Source organism: Eumetopias jubatus, unplaced genomic scaffold (genome assembly GCF_037043125.1).
Source record: "Eumetopias jubatus isolate StellerSeaLion01/CBP00866 unplaced genomic scaffold, mEumJub1_p1.0 scaffold_4, whole genome shotgun sequence".
NCBI lineage: Eukaryota > Metazoa > Chordata > Mammalia > Carnivora > Otariidae > Eumetopias > Eumetopias jubatus.
This window is the reverse complement of record NW_028274810.1, coordinates 97,427,127-97,445,870: the sequence shown is the minus strand read 5'-3', so window position 1 is coordinate 97,445,870 and position 18,744 is coordinate 97,427,127. Positions and strand designations below refer to the sequence as shown.

Sequence of the window (18,744 nt, the reverse complement as noted above, 5' to 3'; positions counted from 1 at the left end):
GCCTGGATTGCTCAGTTGGTTAAGCATCCGACTCTTTGTTTTGGCTCAGGTCATGACAGATTGTGAGATCAGGGTTGTGAGATGGAGTCCTGCATTGGGCTCGGTGCACAGTGTGGAGTCGGCTTGGGATTCTCTCTTTCCCTCCCCCTCTGGCCCTCTCTCCTCTCTCTCTCTCAAATAAATAAATAAATAAATAAATAAATAAATAAATAAAATATTTTTTAAATAAAATAAAAAATAAAAATTCCTTAGTAAGAATGATTAGTCAGTTTATACTCTAATTTCCCACTCATTGCATTTGTTGAGTATTATGGCTCTTTTTTATAATCATCCTCCTGCCCCTTCCACCCCGTTTTCCTTATGCCCTTGACTTGTTTTAGAAACTGGATCTGTTTCCTACGGGATGTCCCACATTTTGCATGTGTTTGGTGAGTTTCTTCCAGAGTCATTTAACTTGCTGATTTGCCCCTTGTTTGTTCCGTAAACTAAAAGTGAGGTTTATTTTTTTAATTCAATTAGCCAACATATAGTACATCATCAGTTCCAGATATAGAGTTCAATAATTCATCAGGTGCATCTACCACCCAGGGCTCATTACATTAAAAGTGAGGTTTAAAGCCTTGATTAGATTCTTTGGCAAGAATACATCATGGTGGTACTTTCTGTTGGACTCTATTTATAGGTGTACTTACCATGGCATCTCATCAACAGGCACATAGTCTGGTTGTTCTACCTGTAGAGATGCTGAGACGGGCCAGTGGGTTCAAGTGGTGGACGGTCTGGTCCCTCCTTGTAAACGTCCCTGCCAACCAATGTCCATTAGGTTTTCCATCAGTTTAATCCCTGGATCAAAGATTTAATCTGGAGTTGAAAATGGTGAATGGTGATTTTTCTCCTGTTTTTATTCTATGTATTAGCTGGAATTTCTAAATTTATGAGCTGGAATTTTCTTGCAAAAAAGAACTTTTCCTCTTCAACTAGAACTCTTTGGTCACCTAGAAATACAGTTCACATGGAACAAGCAGGATGAATGCTTAATTCTTTCCCTTCAGTCACCAATTCTCAGAGTAAAGAGTCAGTCTTACCTGAGGTTGCTGTAGCAAGATACCACACACAGGGTACCTTCAACAATTCTTTTGGCTGGGGAGTCCAAGATCAAGGTGCCAGCAGATTCAGGGTCTGGTGAGAGCCTCCCCCTCCCCACCCCCGCCCCTGGCTTGGAGACTGCCACCATCCTGCTGTGTCCTCATGGGGTGGGGAGACAGAGAGAGAGCCCCGAAGGCCCCACCTCTGACTATCTTCACACTGCGGAGCCAGGGTTTCAGCATTTGAATTTGGAGGGGATACAAACATTCCGTCCACAGCAGAGTTGGTGCTCTAGCTTCCAACAGTTGCTTCGATAGTGCCCAGTGGACTTTTTGAGCTACTGCTGCCATTCTTCTCTCTTCTTCCTGTTCTCACTCTGATTATCATTGTGAACTCACGATCTTCCATATTTGTTATGTGTTGATCAGTTACAGTCATTACTCTGGTTGATGCTCAAACTGTCCTGTCGTAGGCCACGGTGGTCCGACATGTTGGCTTTTTGACATGACCCCATTAATCTTTGCTTCCTTGCTTTCTGGCCCAACAGGAGCCCCCCAGATCAACTCATACATTTCCTGCCTCCAATTTAGACTTCACTATTTCTCTAAAAAGCCTTGTTTGTGTTAGTGGGGGAATGGTGTAGTCATCACTATTGAGTTGTTACTGCTTCTGTTAACTTAATTTAGAAAACACATATTTTTCTAAAGCAAAAACCTAAAGTATTCACAATTCATAGTGATATCGCCACTTCAAATTTAACATCACTGGGTTTAAATTCTTCAATTTTATGCTTGTGTGTCTTTTCTGTTACACTAAAAATCTTGATTTCTAATAATGATTGTATTGCTGTAATGACTTATTAACCTACAATACACATACAACAATTTCAAAATGCCGATATTGGTACTCACAAAAGACTACTGAATGAAGTTCAAATTTTCTTGACAGTTCTTTTCAATCTTAGAATATTCTACTAATGATATGCAGTCCAAATGCTGCATCCCCGAGTCATTTGAAATAGCTCTTTTATCCTTGTGGTATGATATCAGTTTGATATATAATTTAGTACTTGTTTGGATTTGTTTTTGAATTTTAAGGAATGCTTACCTCCCCCTGCCCGGCCTTTTGATTTAATTTTCTTTTTGGAATATGTGAAATATTTCCCGATTCCAAAGTCAAAGCTTTATACCAAGATTTATTCAGAGAAGTCTCATTTCTATTTCTGCTTTGCCTCACAATCTCTCCCTCTTCTTCCCCGTATTTTTCCCACTGGTTTATCCTTCTTGTATTTCCTTTTGGAAATGTGAGAAAGTGTGTGTGTGCGTGTGTATGTGTGTATTACTATTCCGTCACCTCCTTTACTCAAAAGGTTGTGCACCATATGCAGTGTTTTGTGGGTGGTCTTTGCTTTTACCAATATATCTGACATATCACCCCATTTAAGAACACGGAGATATTCAACATTCCTTTTTACGACACACTGTGCTCCATTGTGTGGATTTTTCATACTTTATTCAACCATTTCCCTACTGATGGCTGTTTGGTCTGTTTCCAGTGTTTTACCATTACAAGTAACGTTGCCATGAGTAACTGAATATGTATGAGTAAATGAATACATCCTTCTGTGTTTTGCTTGTTTGTTTGCAGATGTATCACTGGGATGGGATAGTTTCCTAGAAATGGGATTTCTGCATGGAAGGGTAAATGCGTATGGGATTTGGCTAGATATTGCCAAATTCTCCTTAGGTTATTTTGTATTCCTACTAACAAAGGAGGCAAATTCTGATTTCCTCCCCACCCTCTACGATGGCTTTTGGTGTCAAAGTTTTTAATGTTACCCTGATAGGTGAGAAATAGTATTTGAGTGCAGTTTTCCCATTTCCCCTATGATGAGTGAGGTTGAGCAACTTTTCTTATATTTAAAAACCATTTGCTTCTCATTTTCTAGGAAACGTTTTAACTGTCATCCATTAAAAAAACACAATACTCTTTTTCTTCTTGACTTTGAGAGGCATTGTCTATAAATTCCTTCTCTGTGATATGAGTTGCAAATACGTTTCTCTCTTTACTATTTGTCTTTTGCCTTTGCGTATAGTAGTTTCACCATTTAAAAGGCCTTTGATGTGTTTTGCTTTATTATTTATTTATTTATTTTTCAGATTTTATTTTTAAGTGATCTCTACACCCACCATGGGGTTCAAATCCACAATCCTGAGACCAGGAGTCGGCACACTCCACCAACTGAGCCAGCCAGGAGCCCGTTTTGTTTTATTTTGGGGAGTTGAATTTATAATCTTTTTTCCCATTGCTTCTGTATTTCAAGTCATAATTACTAAGGTTTTTCTCCACTCCTACATTACAAAGGAATTTACCTACTTTTTTTCTGGTACTTATATAATATCCTTTATAAAATTTAGATCTTTGGTCCATTTGGAAATCACCCTTTTTTCTTCTTCTTTTTTTTTAAAGTCATCTCTACACCCAATGTGGGGCTCGAACTCACGACCTTGAGATCAAGAGTCACATGCTCTACTGCCTGAGCCAGGCAGGCGCCCCTGGAAATCATCTTGACATACTGTGTAAGGGACAGATTTATTTCCAAATGGAATTGTGATTGATTGTGGTTTTGACACAGTTAGTTGAAATGACTGTTGTTCCGGTTCATTGGCTAGCCTTAGTTAAAGTAAGACAATATCTCTCTCAGATTTTCAGTGCCTTGTCACTGAGAGGCTAAAACTCAAGACTACTTTAAAAGTTACAAGTCGATATTATAGGAATAGCTGTTACCTTCATTCCGCCTGTTGTTTTACGTTTTACGTGTTCTAACTACGCTACTCATATTCTTGTCTCAACAACAGTGCAACTCATGATGTTACACAGGAAGCCAGGAAGAGTAAACTCTTCTTGCCGGCCAAGCTGTCCATTTCCTCTCAATTTCCGATGTGATGCTGTATACCCAGATATAACTGGGGAGAGAAGACTTTCACATTTGCTGTTGACAAACACATGCTGTTGGCTCACATGTGTCACAAAACATTGCCCATGAGAACACTTTCCATCCTTGATCCCCATTAGGGGGGGACCCCTCTAAGTGACCTTTGGAAATGCCAGAGCTGACACTTCAGATGTATTAATTCAGAGAATTGCAAATAATGATATTTCAATGGCTTTTAGAGTTTTTTTTTTTTTAAGTTATCTCTACACCCTAGATGGGGCTTGAACTCACAACCCCAAGATCAACGGTCACATGTTCTTCCAACTGAGCCAGCCAGAAGCCTCTATTTCAATGACTTTTAAAAGCAGACTTTATAATGATGATACTATAATAAAATGAAACCCAATTTGTGAAAATTTCTTGAATATTTTGAAAGGTGATCTATACATCAAACTTAACCAGAAATTTAAAAATAATAATCAATAAATAATAAACAAATAAATAACTTAACCAGAAATAAAATTGTTGGCATATTTTTATCAACCAATGAACCTTTTCTTCTGTGCTTTTTCTTTCTTTATTTTGTCATAAAATCTGCTATTCTTCCCTTGTTGACAATAACAGAAGTAACCAGCAGATAGCAGGATGTGAACTTCTGTATTGTTTTTCCAGTAATGTGAAAGACCCCACATTTGCAGAGAGGCTTTCAGACCTCTGGAAAGCAGAGTCTTTCACCATATATATAAAGGATCCAGCATAATATTGTAAAATAAAAAGAGAGTTCTGGCTAGCTATCTAGCTCTGTTTCTTCCTTGAAGGAGGACTTTAACAACACTGTTTTGGGGATTTGTATTTTTATTAGGATGCCTCTGTCTTTAAAATCCCTGGCCCCCCAGATGCACCATATATATGATAAGATTCAAGAATAATCCAAATAACTTTACGTTTTAGAAGTGACAATAAAACCAGAAAATCCTGGTGTTGAAAGAGACTTTATTTTTTAAAAATTTTTATTTATTTCTTTATTTACTTTTGAGAGAGAGTAAGCGGGAGCAAACACAAGTGGGGGAGGGTCAGAGGGAGAAGCAGACTCCCCGCTGAGCAGGGAGCCCGATGCAAGACTCGATCCCAGGACCCTGGGATCATGACCTGAGCCCAAGGCGGACGCTTAACCGACTGAGCCACCCAGGCGCCCAAAAAAAGACTTTAAAGCTCATCCCATTCAAAAGGAAATCTCTTCGATGTTTGTAAGTGCAGCTGTGGGGTGGCAAGATTGGGGAGCTGCTTTCCTCCGTGTTGATAAACCAGAGAGTGGAAATGACATAAGGGCGTGCCATCCAACAAAGAGGAATGACCCACTTAGGGTGACTAATCGTGGTGGAGTCAATGTAATTGCATGCTTACTAGTGGTATCCTAGCACCAGCTAGTGGCAAGAATTAATGAAGACATTATATGCCAGGAAAAACAGAACTTTTACATTAAGGACATCTTACATCTCAATTTCTCAACCACTTTTTAGGCACCTTCCACAGTACATAGTTTTTATCCTCTTGACTACACAATACAGACATCTTTATTTAAAATGCCAAAGGGTGATGTTCGGCTGGAAGAGCTGATGAGCAGCTTGCCTGATACGGTTGTCAGAATCCTGGGAGGAGGGTCCGGGATGGCGTTAGGAAAGAAGGGAATAGAAAATCTTTGTGCTTGGAAAAAACCATCCTTGAATATGTACAGCTTTCCCAGAGCTTGTATGTAGCAATTTCTTGGTAGTTCACCATAATTCAGCCTGAAGGATACTCTAGCTGTCCTTGAGAGCAGTTATTAACCATCAGACCCCAGCGCATTTATCACATCCAATACTCTGTGATGGAAACTGGAATTTCAAGCAGACTCACCAATCACATCCTGAGCCAGCTCTGACAATGTCTTGCTGGGTCCATATAGACAAACAGAGAATTAAGGACCTTCTATGGCAAATGTGATCTGGTAGCTACCTTGATTTGCCACTGTCAATGAAGCCCACTTTTGTTACTGTTTACACATCCAAAAAACCAAGGGAGTCCACACAAGTACATGTAGCATTAATTCATGATGATCACGAGGTGATTAAATTGGATGCAATAGCTACCTTCTGCGGGTGTGGAGAAAAACCTGGGAAATGCACCCTTGTTATCCAAGGAAAGTTCCTTTAGGACTCAAATCACACGAATAAATATTATCTTGTTGAAGTTAAAACACATTTGGAAAGATCATAATCAAAGAATAAAAACTTTACTGGTAGAGCCTATAGTAGTCCTAGGATCTCACATATATTTCTAAAAACAGACACACAAACCAATGGGTAATTTGTTTATATTAAGAAATTGTATATGTGTTTATATATGGATATATTTATAACATCCAAACACAATGGAGTTCTTATTGGTGTGCTTTTGGCTGCTGAAAGGTAATTGGCTCAAAGTATATTGCATTCCTTCCCGAACAATGCCTTTTTTTTTTTTTAAAGTAAACTCTACCCAAAACATAGGGTTCTAACTCACAACCCCAAGATCAAGAGTTGGCTCTGCCAACTAAGCCAGAGGCCACCCCATAGAATAATGTCTGATGACTGTGGCTTCTATGCCCTCCAAATGTATGCCCTGCTTCTTGTCGGGTTCTTTTGTGACAGTAAGCTCTTCCCAGCTCAGCTGGCTACTCACAGATGGGAAGAAGCCCCTCACAGACTCTGAATCTCCAAAAGTCAGATTGGTGGGACCTCGGGAACCTGCATGCCTCCCTCCAAGACAGACATAATCAAGGGAATTACCAAATACGGTTAGACCCAAAGTCTGAGGGTCTTACACCAGCAGCTGCTCCCCACCCGCCCCGTTCCTACTGCTCCAAACCAGAACTCCCAGTCCATAGACATGTGTGCGGTCTGCAGCGGGTAAAGCCACAGTTCTGAACACGTCCACACATCCCTTTATTCACTGGCTTGCACGTTTGTGCAACACAGGCTTATTTGAAACCACTATGTGATAGACGCTGATGTTTCAGTGATGAAGGACCCAGTCCCTGCCCTTATGGACCTCACATTTTAGTGGCAAGAAGGAGATGCCAACTGACAACTAATACAAAGGAGGAAATAAAAGTTCTTAAATTCCTGAATTGTGCTAGCACCATGCTAAGAGACTAACAGGAATTAGCTCATGTAATCCTCACACAATAATGAGGTGGATACCCTCACTATCGTCATTTTTCTTATGCAAAAAAAAAAAAAAATGAGGCTTTGGAGGGACGAGCAATTTGTCCATGATGACTACACTGGAATAAGAGGAAGTCGCTCTTGTCTCCAGAGTCTAGAAGCTAGCACATCTCTAACAGGTGTCTTCAAAAAATAAAGCAAAAGAGCTTTCTTATCTTCCAACCCAGAATAGATTTATTTATTCTTCCCCATTTATTTATATTATTATGGACTCATGGATAGTCATTTTATACTTTGGTTTACAATCCAATACTATCTTATTTTATTGTTTGGACTGTTCCAGCGATGACCATTGGGAGGAGCTCTTGCAGGTGACTCACGTGTCCCTTTGGCTTGTCTCCATCGTTGTATTTTTTGTCTATTTGAGCACTTTCTTATTTTCTGGCACTACACGATGCTTCAGACTTGTAAATTTCCCTGTTGGCTAGGCAGAAAAACGAAACTAATGCTATCCGTTTGACCAGGCAAACTATCAGCCACTATGCATAAATGAGCACAGATCTGTGGCAACACACTGAGATTCCACACTACTGTAGTTTTGTATTTCTACCTTTCTTTTGGATGGCATTGGCAGTCCTCTGGATTTGACCACAAACCTATGATCCTGGCTTTGAACCCTTGACCCATACCCCCTGAGCCGTACTGATTTACAAAAATGGAGTTAGCTTCGTTGTTTCCCTTGTGCTCAGTAAATGGATGAAATTTATCAGCCTCTTCACATCACGCTATTATTCTCTATTCTGCTTTTGTTGAACGTTTCTGGGAAAGTGTGGAGGCCATTCCGTGGCAGCAACACGAACATAAAAACCAGCTGTTTCTCCTCTGGTTGGAGAAAAAGGAAAGCAAAAGAGCCTTCTTCACCTTGGCGTTACTGACATCTGGGGCTGCCTTCTTCCTCGTCCTGGGTGGCTTCCTGAACTGGCAGGTTGTGCAGCAGCATCCCTGTCCTCACCTGCTAGATGCCAGTAGTTCTCACCAAGTTGTGACAGCCACACCAGTCTCCAGACATTGTCAAATGCCTCCCCTGGGGGAGAAGGGAAGCGCGAAATTACTCCCAGTTGAAAACCACCATTGTGTAATAACAAACTGCGAGGGTTCTCTGAGCGGCATTAGGACAGAAAGGGGACTGGAGTAAAACACCCTGGCCCTTTTCCCCTGCCATCAGATTCCCTGCGCACGACTGACCTGGGCAAGTCTTTGCAAAGGCAACCTCCAAGGACCAACAAGGGTGGAATTTGGGTAATTTGATAAGTGACTTAAAACGGCAAAAGATCGCTCTGGTTCATTCACTGGAACACCTGTGCCTAAATGGTGAGTTAACTGCGTGGTCCTGGCCCATTTCCAGTCCAGGTGATTGCAGGTTACCTTCCGTAGTGTTCCTTCCAGTTTCCGGGGTGCATGGTGCCTTTCTTTGCTTCTGTGCAACACGGCATGACTAAGCCATAATTACTCTCTTAGCTTCTAGCGATTAGTTAGGGGATATTAATTTGTGATTTGTTTGTAATGTTTAAGTTGGCAAAGCACTGGCGGATGAAAAGGACAATTTGAAGTTTCTCATTTTGGCTCTGTGGGATGTAATAATGGAGAGAGAAACCTCCCTTAAGCTATCTTGCCAAAAGAAAAAAAAAATTACCCAGTAGTTCATAAATCTGCAAAAGGCTTTCTTTGATGAAGACCAATCCTAGAGAAACTAGAGACAAAGCCCGATCACAGTGTAGTGCACTTTGCTGTGTAGACACAGTTGAAGGACCTCTGTCTTTGTGTGTAACTTCCCCCAACCTGCCCCTCCCCCGCCTCCAGTCTCTGATCTGATGTCCTACTTACACCTGACCTTTAGGGAAATTGTGCCATCCTCCAGACTTCTCTCAATCCTTGTTCCCATTTAAATCATTGGCCCTGGGCGCCTGGGTGGCTCAGTTGGTTAGGCGTCTGCCTTGGGCTCAGGTCATGATCCCAGGGTCCTGGGATAGAGCCCCACATCCTGCTCCTTGCTCAGCAGGGAGCCTGCTTCTCCCTCTCCCTCTCCCTCTGCCCCTCCCCCTGCTCGTGATCTCTCTCTCTCTGTCAAATAAATAAATAATCTTTTTAGAAATGTTAAAAAATAAAAAATAAAAAAATAAACCACCAGCCCTGTAAATTAACCCCAGTAGAGGCCTGGTCTCAGCAACAGAGCCAGCAAGTTAAACCTGGGGCGGGAGGGCTGGAGCGGGGAGCAACGTGTACTGGTTTGTCCAGGAGTTGCTAAAATAGAGGAAGTCCACGTCCCAGGCTACCCTTCAGTCCTGGGCAACCTGACAGTTGGTTACCCTAACTCCTTGATGGCAACTTCCAGAGTTCATTTCTGTAACCTCACCCCTGTCCTAACACAACTCCCAGCGCCTGGATCAGGAAGTGATTTTACATCTTTAAAAAAGTGCTGGAGCGGGCCCCTGGGTGGCTCAGTCAGTTAAGCGACTGCCTTCGGCTCAGGTCATGATCCTGGAGTCCGGGGATCGAGTCCCGCATCGGGCTCCCTGCTCGGCGAGGAGCCTGCTTCTCCCTCTAACCCTACCCCCTTTCATGTGCTCTCTCTCTCTCTCATTTTCACTCTCTCAAAATAAATAAATAAATCTTAAAAAAAAAAGTGCTGGAGCGAGACCCGGGAATTAACCGCAACGCTCTGATAGGCCACGAGGGGGCGCGTTTCCCACATATTGTGCAGTCCAGCCTGGCAAGGGGAGAAGGAACCGCCCTGGGTTAGGAAGGACCAAGTTAAGCTCTCCTGACAATCAGTGACTGTCCAAAGGGATAGAAATAAAAATGGACAGTCCAGTCAGTGTCATTTCTGCCCTTAACACACACACACACACACACACACACACACACACACACACACACACAAGTGCTTATGAAATTAACCTTCCGTTCTGAGTACCACCAGGTTCCAGGAGCCTTATATCCCTTATTCTCAACCCTCACCATGACCTTGCAAAATGGGAACTGCGGTTAACTAGTCTGAAGTCACAATATTGGGGGAAACTTCAAAGACCATCATCTTTTCACTACACCACATCACCATTTAAGAACCATGAAATGGGAGAGTTACAAACTGTCTCCTTGGCTTAGGGTAGAGGGTGGGGCACAGGTGGGGGGAGGGAAGGCCATGTCATGATGCCCAATAGAGACCTTGATCCATGCCCATCATGGGGAACAAGGGTGGGGTAGGGCACGGCTTCACCTGTATGGACACCAAAGGAGTCTGGGTGGGAAATGGGAACACACCAGCCCCAGAGTGACGGGGAGGCAGGGACTCTCGGCCTTAGTTCCTTTTCATTTCCAAGACAGCTGAAAGCAGGGACTGTTACTGCTGCACCACATTAGGGAGCTCTGAGAGCGAAGCAAATGTTCGTTAGGCACCGTGTAGCGGTCACTCGCCACGAGTACTAACCGGAAAGTCCTTCATAGAAACCTGGGCTGGGCGGGACTGAACGTGCCCCAGGCGCCAAACCACCTGTGAACGCCGCCTGTCAAAAGGAGCTGGTGAAGCCAACCCAAACTAAATTCGGAACTGAAATTCCGAGAATACCCGTAGAAGAAAAGCATCTGGCATGCGTTGTGAAAGCAAAGGAAAAGGAAGAGCTTGGCAATTCTACTAAGGAGTTGTCAGAAGTCTTAACCCTGGGGTGGTGCCAAAGACACTCAGTGTTCTAGAAAAGGGTTAAGGTGGCTGAGTGGGGTGGGGGGGGAGGCTCTTTTAGGTGCTATACGAAAACAATGAATCATGGATCACTAGCTCAAAAACTAATGATGTATTGTATGGTGACTATCGTAACACAATAAAATAAAATTTAAAAAAAAGGGGGCACCTGGGTGGCTCAGATGGTTAAGTGTCTGCCTTCGGCTCAGGTCATGATCCCGGGGTCCTGGGATCGAGCCCCGCATCGGGCTCCCTGCTCGGCAGGGAGCTGCTTCTCCCTCTGCCTCTGCCTCTCTCTCTCTCTCTGACTCTCATGAATAAATAAATAAAACATTAAAAAAATAATAATAAAATAAAATTTAAAAAAAAGAAGAGAAATCTTTAAATGTGGTTTAATTTAGATTCCTCTGCTGCTTTTCACACTTTATAGATATGCTCAGGAGTCCTGGGGTTCACCTGTACTTTTCTCTTTCTTTTTTAATGAAAAACTTCAGCAATACATTTCATAGAATTGATTTTTTTTTTTTTTTTTTTTTTTTTGGTCAGTGTCTATCATTTTGACAATCATAGCTTGGGAGACCTGCTGAGCTGTCAGGGAAAGGACCCATCTTCACATGACTTTAACCAAAACAGTTATGGTTTTTAAAACTATAAATTAGATTACTATATCTGTCCCAGCTTACTTGGCTGCCACCAAATGAACCAGGCTAACATTCCTGAATTGCAAATAACCCTTTCCCCATGGATATGTTTTTATCCAGGGCAATATCCCTCTAATTCAAGGCTTGAAAAATGAAGCCCATGTGATTTCAAGAAGATGAGCACTTTTAACTTGTGAAGCATGTTGTAGCTTAAAAAAGAAAAACACATAACCTTCCAAGAGAATCATCTCTCCAGTAACCAAAAAAAAAAAAAACCAAACAACAACAACAACAACAACAAACAACAACCTTGATGGACAGCTCTTTTCAAGGACAGATGAGAAAACAGCAAGAAGAGGTTTGAAATCCTTATTCAGTTGGATGGTACATTTGCTCTTTTAATGTAAATATTGATACATAATCTGGTTTTCCCTGTCGAAAATCACTCATGCATACAAATATGCTCAGAATTTAATACACATGTTCTGTATTCCTTTCCTAAATCCTGTATTCTTTTCTTTATAACACCTTTTCCAGAGGAGCAGAGAGCGTGTGCTTTACGGCCAATTTTTAAGATGGCAGCTCTGAAAAGCACCCCAAAAATCTGCCCATAAACCAGCGAAGGAGCCAATATGTTTACATAAGCAAAGGTCTCACCATTTTCTTGTCCAGTTAAAATTTTTTTCAACAGGCTTCTTTAAAAAAGAGCCCCAGGGCACCTGGGTGGCTCAGTCGGTTGAGCATCTGACTCTAGATTTCGACTCAGATCATGATCTCAGGGTCACAAGATTGAGCCCCAAGTTGGGCTCCGTGCTCAGTGGGCAGTCTGCTTGAGATTCTCTCTCTTCATCTCCCTCTGCCCCTCCCCCTGCTCTCTTTCTCTCTAAATTAATAAATAAATAAATCTTAAAAAAAAAAAAGAATCCCAAGACATACTTCCATACGGAACTGGACTGTTATAAATACACTGTGGAAGAAAGGATGGAAAGCGGGGATAATCCTCAATCAGGGTTTCTCAAACTAACGATATTAGTAGAGCATATAATGGGGTTTTAGTGTACAGGCAGCTCTCCAAATTTATTTTAAAATTCAACATATTTGGGGGGTCTGGTTGCCTCAGTTGGAAGAGCATGCAACTCTTGATCTTGGAGTTGTGAGTTCAAGCCCCACGCTGGGTGCAGAGATTATTTAAATAAATAAATAAACTTAAAAATAAAATAAAATTCAGCATATTTTATAATTCATTATAATTCTTTACTACATAAACAAAATAAAACATATTTTAAATAGGGGCGCCTGGGTGGCTCAGTCGTTAAGCGTCTGCCTTCGGCTCAGGTCATGATCCCAGGGTCCTGGGATCGAGCCCCGCATCGGGCTCCCCGCTCAGCGGGAAGCCTGCTTCTCCCTCTCCTGCTGCTCTCCCTGCTTGTGCTCTCTCACTCTCTCTCTGTCAAATAAATAAAAATAAAATCTTTGAAAAAAACATATTTTAAATACAGAATAATAGTTGTTTATATTAGTGAATAGGATAATGCTGTTTCTTCTCTTTTAAGAAGGTATCCATAGTTTGTTGATGATGGATCAGCTGAGCCAAAAGTATGGCTCCAAATCCAATTGGTTTTGTTTTTTATTTATTAGTTGCTATATTGGCCAGTGTTCTTTCTCTTGAAGTGATAAATATCAAATTACCTTAATTTTTTAAAAGAACTTACTGGTTGAGATAATCAGAAAGTTCAAGGATACTGCTAACTTTAGGCATGGCTGGATCTAGTTGTCCAAATGATGCCATCAAGAACATGTCCCTTTTCATCTTGGATCCTTTTATTTTATTTTTTTTGCTTCCATTCTAGGCCTTCTGTCCAAGTGGCAGCAAAGATGACCCCAAGCGGCTCCAGACTTATATGCCTTATTCCTTATGCTCTCAAAAGAATTGGGAGTGTCTCTTTCAACAAAAACCCTGTGAAAATCTCCCAAAAGGCAGATTGATTACAAATCCATCTTCCCAGATATAAACCAATCACTGAGCCCAAGAAATGCCGAAATCACTGGACAGGCCTGGACTTGTTCCCATCCTTCAAACTTAGGTTGGCATCCACATGGACCACACAGCCTGAGAGCAGGAAGGGGGTAATTTCCCAAAGAAAATTTAGAATGCTGTTATCAAAGAAGTGGGGCATATGTCTGCTGGGGAAACACAACACTTGTCCACTTCATATACTAAATTCTTCATTGAGAATGGCAGCGAACATTTGGTGGCTCAGATAGTTATGAATATGCAGCTAGAAGAAAGGCCAGAAATTATGGGCAGGTCTCCCAGGGAAGTCTCTTTCCAGTGCTCCATCCCCGGCTAACCCAACCAGCATGTCACACATGTTCTGGAAGTTTCCATTTCCATTTGGGTAGGAACTGAGTGCTAATTCCTGTCTCCTGTTTACTTGCTGTTGGCATGGACTATATTTCTTCATGTTGTGTTATGCATTTGGATGTGGTATTAAGATTTTTCCCAACCACCTATCACTGAGTTACGTCTTCATCAAGGATAGAAAATTATTGATTCTCAGGGGGGAAAAAGCAAACTCTCAATGATTGGACCATGTGCACCAGAGTTTGGTCTCCTTAAAAATCCAAATCCTTTGTGGACTCTGGGAAAAACCATGCAATCTCATCCTTAAGTGAGAGATTCCCCTTGTAGCATATGCCACTTGAGACCAGCACCAGTCATGGCAAAAGTGGTCTTTGCTGGATCGTCAACATTACGGACAAACATGTTCACTATCAATCAGCTCTAAGAATTTCTTAATTTCCCTTTTTTATTTCCTTTACAACTATAGGTTTTTTCTTAATATTTTGTGTTCCAGACATAAAGGCATTTTTATGGTCATCCTTTAGTATTAAATTCTAATTTTATTGCATGATAGCCGAAGAACATGGTCAATATGGCGTATGTGATCCTGTTCCTTTGGAATTTATTGAGGTCTTTTTTATGACCTAATTTATGGTCTACTTTCCTGATATTTTTTCCATATGTACCCAAAAGTGGGCAGAAAAAGATGGTGTGTTCTGCTGTTTGGTACATAGAGTTTCCTCTCTCTTGCTACACATATACACAGCAAAAATCTGAAAAATACAATTACCACATTCAAGATGTATAAAAATGTGTATATATGTGCATATAATATACACGTATGTATACATTATATATGCACATAGGCACCCACATACACTAATATGTATCAACTCCTCAGCACAGCAGGGACTTGTCTTGCCTTCGGACACCAGTGGACCTGGGGTTTCTGTAGTAAAGGGGGAGAGGCAGTTTGGGGAAGAAACAAGAGGAGAACTTAAGATATTTTGGAGTGTACTTACTGCTCATTTCCTTTTACATTATGCTCCAAGTACATAATTCCAGGATAGATATTTGTCTTCGCAGTTTAAAAAATTAATGTATAATCCACATGCCATAAAATTCACTTTTTCAAAGTGCACTTCCATGATTTTTAGCATATTTACAAAGTTGTGCAACCATCACCAACTATGGAATTCCAGACAATTTTCATCACCCCAAAAGGAAACCTTATACTCATTACCCTCTCCTCTGACAACGACTAACCTGCTTTCTGCCTTATGGGTTTTGTTCACCTATCCTGGGTATTTATCATAAACGAAATCTTACAATGTGTGGTCTTTTGTGGCTGGCTTTTGCACCTAGCACAATGTTTTCAAGGTTCAGGCTTTTTGAAGCATTATTCGTATTGAAGCATGAAGCATTCTTTTTTTTTTTTTTTAAGATTTTATTTATTTATTTGACAGAGAGACACAGCGAGAGAGGGAACACAAGCAGGGGGAGTGGGAGAGGGAGAAGCTGGCTTCCCGCTGAGCAGGGACCCCAATGCAGGGCTTGATCCCAGGACCCTGAGATCATGACCTGAGCTGAAGGCGGACGCTTAATGACTGAGCCACCCAGGCGCCCCACATGAAGCATTCTTGATAAAGCAGGGCTTTATCTTATTTTATGACTGAATAGTATTCCATTGTATGGATACAGCGCATTTCGTTTATCCATTCATCAGTTGATGGGTTATTTGCACTTTATGCTATTATAAATAATGCTGTACTCCGCTTCCGGTGTCTCCCTGCAGCCATGGCCGCCGCCGCCGCCGCTGGCGGTCCTGCGGCGCCTCTGTCCCCGGACGAATTGCTTCCGAAAGGCGATTCCGAGAAGACTGAAGAGGAGCTGGAGGAGGAAGACGACGAGGAGCTAGATGAGACCCTGTCGGAGAGACTGTGGGGTCTGACGGAGATGTTCCCAGAGAGGGTCCGGTCCGCGGCTGGAGCGACTTTTGATCTCTCCCTCTTTGTGGCTCAGAAAATGTACAGGTTTTCCAGGGCAGCCTTGTGGATTGGGACCCCTTCCTTCATGATCCTGGTTCTTCCTGTCGTCTTTGAGACTGAGAAGTTGCAAATGGAGCAGCAGCAGCAACTGCAGCAGCGGCAGATACTTCTAGGGCCTAACACAGGGCTCTCAGGAGGAATGCCAGGGGCTCTACCTTCACTTCCTGGAAAGATCTAGATTGCTACTGCTAGATGACTTGTCTCAGTGGGACAAGTTTGAAAATTCAATAGTGTTTGAACTGCTGATTATTTGGATTTTTTTTTCTTTTTTTTAACTTTGGCACATTGATCTATCTAAACCTGGTGGGGAGAATTCTCCCCAGTGTCTCACGGAGACTCCCAACTTGCAACTGTGCCCTCCACGCTGTCCCCATTTCTTCTGTTCTCACTCTGATACGAGTTCAGGAATGCAGACGGTTACTCCAGCTCTGGCCATCCCCCCCCTTTCACTAAGTCACTCATGACCGGAAGATCTCACTATCCCACTGTGGCAGAGGAACTGATGCCCCTGGGAAGGATGTACCCCTGACCATTTTTGTTTTTAAGCATGAGATGTTGGGAAGGGACATGCGCACGACATGAAATACACAATGCATTACAGCCGTAGTGTAACACAGCCACTGTGAACTCCTATGTTGGAAAGGAGGGAGGGCCGGGCAGCAGTTTCAACCATAGGATGGACAGAGTAGGAGCTCATTTCCTCTGCCCATTTTGGCTATCAAGAGACCTGTGTGTCTGTCTAAAAAAGAAGAAAAAGTAAGTGCTCACTTTTTGTATTTAAATATTAAAAACGATTCCAATGGAAAAGAAAATAAATAATGCTGTACTGAATATTTGAATAGCCATTTTCATGTGGACATATGTTTTCAATACTCTTGGATATATATCTAGGAGTGAAATTGCTGGATCCTATAGCAACTCTATGTTTAACTTCTGGAGGAACAGCCAGCCTGTTTTCCAAATCTGCTGCATCATTTTGTATTCCCACCAGCAATGTATGAAGGTTCCAGTTGTTTTAATTGTTCTTTGCCAACATTTTCTTTTGTCTGCCTTTTTGATGAAAGCCATTCTGGTGAGTATGAAGTGGTATCTTGCCATCATTTTCATTTGCATTTCCCTATGATTAATGATGTAGAACATCTTTTCACATGCTTATTGGCCATTTGTATATCCTGTTGGGAGAAAAAATCTATTCAAATCCTCTGCCCTTCTAAAAAAATTTGGTTATTTTTTTATTGTTGAGTTGTAAGGTTCTTTACATATTTTGAATACTAGACTCTTATCAGATACATGATTTGCAAATATTTTCTCCCATTGTCTGAGTTGCTTTGCACTTTCTTGATAATGTCCTTTGAGGCACCATCATTTTAAATTGGTGACTAATGCTGTCTGCATAGGATATTCAAATAAACACATCACAATCTTTAAAAAATAAAATTAATCTCATACTTCTTGATGTCAAAACTTGCTACAAAGCTATGGCAGTCAAAAGTGTGGTGCCGGCATAAGGACTGACAGAGATCGATAAAATAGGATTCAGCGTCTGGAAATAAAGCTGTATTGAGGAAAGGTGTGAACTGTATATCGATATGTCTGGCTGTGCAAGGAGCTACGGCAGAGCAGGGAAGTAGGGGCAGATCCATGAGTACAAAGTCATCAACAGAGCCTCAGAGAAGGGGAGAGTTTGGGATGGGTGGGAAGGAGACCAGGAGGGGTAGATTTCCACACGTGAGGAAGATGACTGTCAGGGCTGAGAGCCACTTCATTATTGTCTTCCTGAAGGTCAGTAGGGTCTGGAGAAGGCAGGGACCAAGGACCAGAAAAGCTTACTCCACACCCTTTCAGTTCAAGGTTACGGACCCAGACTTCTACATATGACCCAGGTATGGTTAATCAGGGCCTTAAGTATTTACAGGAAAACAAGACGAAAAGTTATCATTGCAAACATTTACACCCCAACTCACTTTGCAGATCAGACTAAATGAGGTAAGTGACTTGCCCAAAGGAATCACTCATTCATTAAGTCATTCATCCCATAAGCTGCATCTATTTGTGGGCAGGGTGCTGTGACTGGTATGATCACAGAAATAAATAGCCTGGGACCCTGTCCTCAACTAGTTAACAGTTTAGTGGGAGCGGTAAGATGTGGGTACAAATAATGAGAATTCTAAGGCAGAAAGTCTGAAATGCTATAAAAGAGGTCAATAAGCTCTAGGAAGGACACAGAGCTCTGGGAGTATAAGAGAAGGAGGAATTTCTCCCCACTGCGGGATGAGGAATGGCAAGGGAAGGGTTCACAAGGGGGCAGATGAAGAGTGAATGTGAATGACCGACCACTGGGACAAGCGGGAAAGGGGCTTCCCTGGGAGAGGAGAAGTTAGGAAAAAGCCAGTATGACGGGGCAAGGGTGAGTCAAGGGGAATAAAGGTAGATGAAGCTGAAAGGTAAGTTAATGTGGTGACCCACAAGGCTTTGACTTTCTGGCAGGGTAGATGGTGCCTTGATTTGGTAGACTATCAATTCCAATCCCTGGGAAGGGGCCACGCTCTGTCTTGCTCGCACTCAACCTCCCAAAGCTTGCCTGGAGCTCCATAAATCCGTGCTGAATGAATGGACGAATCCGGACTAACCGATCCTCCCCTTGACTCCTTCTCAGCTCAGTGATACACACAGCAATATTGTCACAGTTTGGGATCAATGAATCTGAACGTGAACAGTGAAGTGAAAACCGGTAAAGAATGCAAGGCGACAGGAAAAATATGAGGGTAA

General features: G+C 42.1%; 1 pseudogene; it reads left to right on the top strand.

Moving 5' to 3' along the window:
- Positions 1 to 15,713: 15,713 nt before the first annotated feature.
- LOC114213298 (mitochondrial import receptor subunit TOM22 homolog pseudogene) lies at positions 15,714 to 16,409 on the top strand (annotated as a pseudogene).
- Positions 16,410 to 18,744: the final 2,335 nt, after the last annotated feature.